The sequence below is a fragment of the Camelina sativa genome, chromosome 12, assembly GCF_000633955.1.
Source record: "Camelina sativa cultivar DH55 chromosome 12, Cs, whole genome shotgun sequence".
NCBI lineage: Eukaryota > Viridiplantae > Streptophyta > Magnoliopsida > Brassicales > Brassicaceae > Camelina > Camelina sativa.
Window position 1 is genome coordinate 32385153 of NC_025696.1, and position 8235 is coordinate 32393387.

Here is an 8235-nt window from a genome sequence, read left to right on the forward strand (position 1 = left end):
TTAATCTGTTTAGCATAATTGAAAAACTCTATAATTTATTGTGTAGTCTTGAGTCTCTGTGGAATTCGACCCCTAAGTACTGCATTGATCTCTTAATTTGAGAGAGTAGCTCTAGGGTAAATTTGAGCATATCAAATTTTGGCGCCGTTGCCGGGGACTCTCTGATTTACCATTAGATTTCAGTTTTTAATTTCGTCTAAACTTTTCTTTTTATTTTCTACTTACACGTTTTTGTTTTTCTTCTCTTTGGTGTTTCAGGTGCATGCCTCCTAAACCTCACACAAGGAATAACAAGTCTGGTCCTACTGTGAATTTGTCAAACAAAGAGTTGGGAAAACTAGAACGTGAGAACAGAAAGGCAGCTAAATCTCTGAAGATGGTTAATACAATCATTCTGATGCGAGATGAGGATGGTGTTTTGAGGGATCAAGAGGGCCACTTGCGCAATGAGCATGGCCAAAAGCTTGATGCAGAAGGAAACGTGATTCCTGAACCTGTTGTGAACCAGCCAGGTGGTCGTGTCGTTGGTGATCAGGCTGTTGTGAACGAGCAGGCTGTTGTGAACCAGCAAGCTGGTGTCGTTGATAATCTGGATCTGGGTGTCGATCGACACCAACCAGGTGGCATCGATCGACACCAACCTGTAGACGTGCGTGGAGCTGCCAACCACGTACAGAACCCTGTTCGACGACAGGAGAACAACCGGGATCTGATCAGGACCATTGCTGACTACAATCGGGCTGATCTGGTGTATGAGAACCGGTCTGCTATTGTTCCTCCCCCTTTTCAGAGGAATGATTTTGAGTTGAAACCTGCATACTTTCAACTAGTTGGGCAGAGACCTTTCTCTGCTTTGCCCAATGAGAAGCCTTTGGATCACATTGAGCATTTTGAGGATCTGGTGACTAGCATCAAGGCTAATGGGGTAACTGAGGACTACATCTTCTGCAAACTTTTCCCTTACTCACTTGCAGGAGAGGCATCTCAGTGGTTGAAACAGCTGCCTCCTGGATCATTGACAAGCTGGCGTGATGTCAAGGTGGCCTTTCTCAACCACTTCTATGATGATGCAATGTCAGATGAGTTGAGAGTCAAGCTGTCTTCCTTCAAGCAGAGACCAGATGAAGCTTTCAAAGCAGCTTGGGTGAGATTCAAGGCTTACCAAAGGGACTGTCCACACCATGGTTTCTCAAGAGTTCAACTGCTAAGTATCTTCTTCAGAGGGTGTGACTGGGAGTATCAGTTGGCTTTAGATGCTGCAAGTCATGGAAATTTCAAGACAAGAATGCCAGAAGATGCTGAATTGTTGATTGAGAACTTAGCTGCTAGCAATAGTACTAAGAGAGCAGATGCTGAAAGGAAGAGATTGCATGGAGGATTTGATGCAAACCAGCTAGCTTCTGTTAATGCTAAGCTTGATTCAGTTCATAATCTCCTGGTTGGTAAGAAATCAGTTCACTTTGCTGCTGAAGTTGAATCATTTGAGCCACAACCTGAGACTGGGAATGAAGAAGCAGATGTCAACTTTGTATATGGCAATCAAGGTCAGAGATTTGGCAATCAGCAAGGCCACAGGCCTTACAGTGGGAACTCTTCAGGCTACATTCCCAAACCGGACTACCAGAAGCAGCAACAAGGGAGCAACTTCACAAGGACTTATGGGAACTCATCCTATCAGTCTCCGCCTCCACAGACTTCTTCTGAGAGTAGAATGGAAGCCATGCTCGAGCAGATTCTACAAGGTCAAGAGAATCTGACAGTGACATTCAATGGAAAGATTGACAATGTCTACACTGAGCTGAATGGGAAGATAGAAGCATTAAATGTTCATGTTAAGAAGCTGGAAGTTCAAGTTGCACAAACTGCTGGGTCTGTAAAACGGCAAGAGAATTATCTTCCAGCAAGAACTGAGTCAAATCCCAGACATGCTTGCAATGCCATATCAGTGAGAGATGAAGATGCTGTTGAAGTTGTTTCTGCAGAAAAAGGAGAGAAATCGCAAAATTCGTCGGATCCAGATGATGGCATCGATCGACACCACCTGGGTGTCGATCGACACTCTTCTCAGACGGAACCAGAAGCTGCAAAATCTCAGGTTCCAACAGTTGAGAGGATCTACATGCCAAAGGTTCCTTTTCCCAAGCCAAGAAAGTCTAAGCAAGAGATGGAGGAAGCTAGATGCAAGGCAATGATGGACAAGGTGATGATTGAGATGCCATTGATTGATGCAGTAAAGCTTTCACCACCACTTAAGCGCTATGTCAAGAGAATGGTATCAAATGGTTTGAGCCCTGAAGAAGGAGCACTTCTTACAAAAGATGTCAGTGCAATTCTGTTGAACCAGCCTGTACAGCGGAAGAAAGAGAAGAAGCAGGAGGTGGTTGTCTCTAAGGAAGTGAGTGCAATCATTCAATGTAGGACTGCTAAGAAGTTACCAGATCCTGGAAGCTTTGTACTTGATTGCTCAATCTCAGCAGGAAGGTTTTCTCACTCACTTTGTGACCTTGGCTCTAGCATCAACTTGATGCCACATTCTGTTGCTGTGAGACTTGGGATGACAGAATTCAAGCCAACTCAGATTTCTCTTATCTTGGCTGATCGCTCCCGAAGAACTCCTGAAGGTGTTTTAGAGGATATTCCAGTTAAGGTTGGCAACTTCATGATTCCCACTGATTTTGTGGTGCTGAAGTATGATCAAGAGCCTAAAGATCCTCTCATCTTAGGAAGATCTTTCTTGGCTACAGCTGGTGCCATCATTGATGTGAAGAAGGGACACATAGTACTGAATGTGGATGGTTTGAGTTTGAATTTTGAGATGGATAAGTTGAGGAGGGCTTCTACTATTGATGGACAGACTTTTTCTGTTGAAAACGTTTCTGCAACACGAGCATCAGGCTCAGTGTCGATCGATGCCACCAAGAGGGTATCGATCGACACCCCTCCACGACCGAGACAGAACAGCTCTAAGACTGATGTTTCAAGTCAGAAACCTGTTCCCAAACAGAAAGTCTCCCACTCCACACTCCAGAGTCCTCAGGTAAGGCAAAGGTACACCTCTCCTTCTCCTAAACTTCCTCCTATCATCAATAAGAATTTCAAAGAGATAAAAACTGTTTTGCAGTTAACCAAGCCACGAGATTATCGTAGAGCGCTTGTTTCTTCTGTTGATGATTTTGCAGGACATAAGAGAGGCAAACCAATCCCTAAATCCCACCCTGGTCCTGTTCCTCACATCCTTGGCAAGCCTCATGCACCTAAAGCTTATACACCACCTTGGATGAAGAGGACTTCAATGCCATGTTCTGCTCCTCCGGATGCCTGAGCTCCAACACAGTCAAGCTAATGACTGAAAACAAGCGCTTAGTGGGAGGCAACCCACTGGTAGGTTTTTCTTTTTCTTTTGATTTTGATTTTTGTTTATTTTATTTTTATTTTTGCTTTCCTCTTACTTGATAACACTGGGGACAGTGTTGTTTAAGTCTGGGGGAGGTTAGTTACTAACTATGTTTTCTGTTTTTGAGTTTCAGTTGTGTCAGTCAAAACCATAAAGTTTGAGTCAAATTTTTCAAAATTTTTCTTTTTGTCTTTGGGAATTATGATCTTGACTAATGATTTCTCTTATTTGGCTAACACTCTAATGATTATTTGTTTATGCTTGATCTCAGAACTGAAGCTTAGAAAGACTATGAGCCTTATCAACAATCCTGAAAGCCCTTATTCAATGGATATCTGATTGATCTAACGTTGTCTCAACTTTTATCAGGATTTTAACCGGACTTAATCTCTTACTTTGGGGTTGGAAATCAGTGGACTAGACTTCTTCTTCAGGCCATACAAGACAATGCAATTTTTCAAAGTATGTCTCCCCTCTCTCTTCCCTTCAGTGCTTTTAAAAAAAATAAAAAAAAGAGAGAATAAAAGATGAGATGATTTTGATCAGTTTAGAGAGGTAGGTAAATTACCAGTGACCTCATTATTCTACTCTTGAGTCAAATGATCACACAAAGCTTGGAAGCGAGGGGTAGGTAAATTACCGATGACCCCGGTATTCGCTTACACCTTTGATTTAGAAAAAAAAAAGAAAAAAAATAATGGAAGTGAGAAAAGGGAGAGGAAAGGAGATGTAAGAAGAATGTCTTGGCCTGAAGAGAGTCCATATGCCACTGATCAATACACCCAAGGTAAGAATTCACCTTATTTGTGCTTTAATATTGACTAATGAGATGACAATGGAGATTTCAGAGATTCAAAAGGATTGTGGGATTTGAGTAAGGAATGTTGATGCTTATCATGGTTGAGTATAAGAAGTAAGTTCTTGAGTCAGGTAAATGAAGAGTGTGAATAAGAATCATCATGCAGTTGAGTGAGTTCCCTGTTTTCAAACCTCTTTCACATGTCTAAGTTTATGTTTTGCTTGAGGGCAAGCAAAGGCTAAGTCTGGGGGAGTTGATATATCATGGTTTTTATGGTTTTTAACCATGATATAAGGAGTCTTTTAGTGTCTTTTCATTTGTTTCTAGATTGTTTTTGAGTCTTTACAGGTTTTTAGCATGGAAGGAGCAAAATGGAGCAATTTGGATGTTTTGGAGCATAAATCTTGAAGAATCAATTTGGTCTCGGATGAAAGCAGGAGCATCGACCGACACCAAGATAGGAGGCATCGATCGACACTCATCTCTGCCGACTCAAGACCCAAGTTTTGGAAAATTTACAAATCTGCCCCAAAGTTTTCCATATTTGCAACATAAGTCCCTGACGTGTTTTAGGACATATATATATAGTTTTTAGGTTTTCCAAACCCTCAAGTTTTATTCTAGCAAGTTTTATTTTTCTGCAACCCTGTGAGATCTTGAGAGCTTTTGGGAGAGAGATCTGAACTGCTTTGAGAGAAGAATTCTTGAACTCCCTCTTTACTCTTTTAATTTCAATTGCTTATTATTCAGAATCATGTTTTGTTCTTCATTGATTATGTCTGAGTAGTTTGCTTGTTAGGTTTAGGGTTTTTCACAGGGATTTTATGAATTATTAGATCTGATTATTTAGGATTCATTATCTATCTAGATCTTCATCTTAGGTTGTTCTTCATATTAATCCTTGATTGGCCATCTAGAATTAATACTTTAGGAAAATAAATTGATATGAGAATATAATTGTTTTCCTGATAAAACCTTTTGATGAGCAAAATTATTTCTTGCAAAGAGATTTGATTTAATAATTTTGTGAACAATCTAAACCTGATTTTATTGCTGATTTATTACCTAGAATTTTACAAAGAGATTTGGATTTTCTGGTTTTAAATTTAGATATTATTTGCAGTGAGAACTGATTTATTTTATAAAAGTGTTTAGAGTTCTAGATCTGTTCTTAATTGTTTGAATCCTAATTTATTGATTTATTTAATATTTCATAATTTCCTGAGAAATTCCCTAGGCCTAGCTTTTTGATCTCTTGAATTTACAACAGTCTTTAATATTAATATTTTGCATTGCTTTTGTTTTAATTTAATTTAATCTGTTTAGCATAATTGAAAAACTCTATAATTTATTGTGTAGTCTTGAGTCCTTGTGGAATTCGACCCCTAAGTACTGCAGTGATCTCTTAATTTGAGAGAGTAGCTCTAGGGTTAATTTGAGCATATCACTTAGCTTCATCAAAAGACCTACACGCCTCTGTATCGGGGTGTAGCCGTTTTGGAGTCCCAAGTGGGCTAACAATAGCACTTAGCACCTTCCAAGAAAAGTATTTTGGTGGTACATTCTTAACAATAACCCAAAGAGGCATAGACTTGATTTCCTCTTGCTCCACATCAACTATCGGGCACCATTTCGTGAGAACCACAGGAACACCACAAAGATTCCACATACCTCTACGCAGAACATGCAACCGAGTCCATTCATCCGGAATCCGAAATCGAACTGTGGTATCATCCACGACATGAACATCAATCTTGATCGTTTGATCACCCAAAGTCCAGATCTTATTGACAAGGGCATGAATCCCACCCACAAAAGGGGCCTTGGCCAAAAATTTACCAACCAGAAAATCCTCCCATAAAGGATGAGCATCCTCAAACACACTATCCGGTATCCGAAAACTCTGCACACCATCAGTTTCCTCTATGGCCAGATCCAGCTTTTGAACTATGCATGGACTGGTTCATGTCCTCTTTATCCAAAAAATGATCTGTTTTATGAACAATGATTAGGTCTAAAAGCTTTGTCAACCGAAAGCTAGAATTTACATGATGACATATCGAATTATGGATCTGCGGATTTCATAAGTTTTTCTTATACGTTAACAGATTCTCCACAATGACTATTGACTAGTAAGGAATGTTTTTTCTGTTTTGGGTGAGTGCAAAACATAATTAAAAAAGTGAGGAGAAAAAAGGTCTCTAGTCAATGAGATAGACTCAGAAACGTATGATTTAAACTCACCAAGTCTTTTGTATGTGTCGCTTTCACGCTTGACTTGCTCCTTCAACATTAGCACTTGCTTTTTTTTTTTGTTCTTATGGTTTACGTTTAATCGCTTATCTGCTCAGCCTAAGCCGAACCCATCGAAGACTAAACTATTTAGATATCAATCATGTTCTCTCTAGTACTCTTCAGATTCTCAAAGCCCAATTCTTGTCTGGTCTTGCTCTTCTTCTTAACCTCTTTTCACCATCTACCTTGTGCTTTAAGTCAACGTGAACCATGTGATGCTCTGTACCAGAGTGGAAATCTAACTGCCGGTTTCCCTTTCTGGGGAATGGCTCGGCCCCAACCTTGTGGTCATCCATCTTTAGGGCTTCACTGACAACAATCGTCGACCGTTCTAATCATCTCAGGTCTGATGTACCGTGTTCTCGAAGTAAACATCACAACTAATACTCTTAAATTAGTAAGGCAAGACTTTTTAGGTAAATTCTGCTCGGCTTCATTCAGCAGCACAACGTTGACTCCTGAACTCTTTGATCTTTTGCCGGACTACAAGACCCTCTCCGCGTACTACCTCTGCAACCCTGATGTTAATTATCCTGCGAAATTCAAATGTCGACATAACGGTGTTGTCTCGATGTATCAGAATGATTTCTATCACAAGCATTGTGGTGCGAGTTTCAACATCACTGTTCCCATGAGTTATACTCCAGAGGAGAAATATTTGAATGTAACCAAATTGGATAGTGTTCTTAAAGAAGGATTTGAGGTGAAGCTGAGGATTGATGAAAGACGGTGTCAAGAATGTAAATCCACAGGTGGAATCTGCGCCTACAATGTATCAACTCCAACTTGCTGCAAGAGAAACTCGTCATCAGAACAAAAATGCACTCCAATGAATATGATCTCATCTAGATCTTTTGGTAAGTTACCCGAACTCTTAGAAAACAATACCATATTAGCCTCTAAATACAATTTTTTTTTGTATTTTCAGTTGTCTTTTATATTTAATCAAATTATAAAAGATTTAATTGTGTCTCTGATTATATGGATGCTCTTTGTGATCCTCTCTTGCTTTGTTTCTCTGAATATTCCAATTTCCAGCTAACCTAAGCTAATATGAAACTTTAGTTTGTATCTGATTTGCTAATCTTCTTCCATACGAACCAGATATTTTCCTTTCCTCATCATGCTTTCTTTTATATGTACAATTCCAAAGTTCTGTCTTGAATATTGAACTGACGTTTTTTTCGCTCATGCAGGTCTCTCCAAAAAAGCGAAAATTGGTATGTCTCCTTCTATATTTCAAGGGAGACTAATGTTAGTAGAACATACCTGAGTAATAGCATAATCTTATGGAGGTCTTGTCATTTTGTTTGTCTATAGGCATCGGATTTGCTAGTGGATTCTTCGGTACCAGTCTTTTCATAGGATGTATGCTCTGTTTCATCATCCTGATAAGAAGGAAACTGGAAGCTCAAAACACAAGAAAAGGCTTATCAACTACACTGCCTTACTCCACCAATACAGTGTCAAACACTCCAACTATGGACTTGTCCCTTAACGGTCTACTAGAAATGAAACAGTACAGTTATGAAGAAGTGAAGAAAATTACAAATTCATTTTCAAACACAGTTGGGAAAGGAGGATTTGGAACTGTCTATGGAGGAAACCTATACGATGGTCGCAAGGTTGCGGTGAAAATCTTGAAGGACTTTAAGAGCAACGGTGAAGACTTCATCAACGAAGTCGCAAGCATGAGCCAAACATCACATGTTAACATTGTTTCCTTACTTGGATTCTGCTACGAAGG

General features: G+C 39.7%; 1 pseudogene; it reads left to right on the forward strand.

Moving 5' to 3' along the window:
• Window positions 6573-8235, forward strand: part of LOC104734084 — a 4209-nt pseudogene continuing 2546 nt past the window's right edge.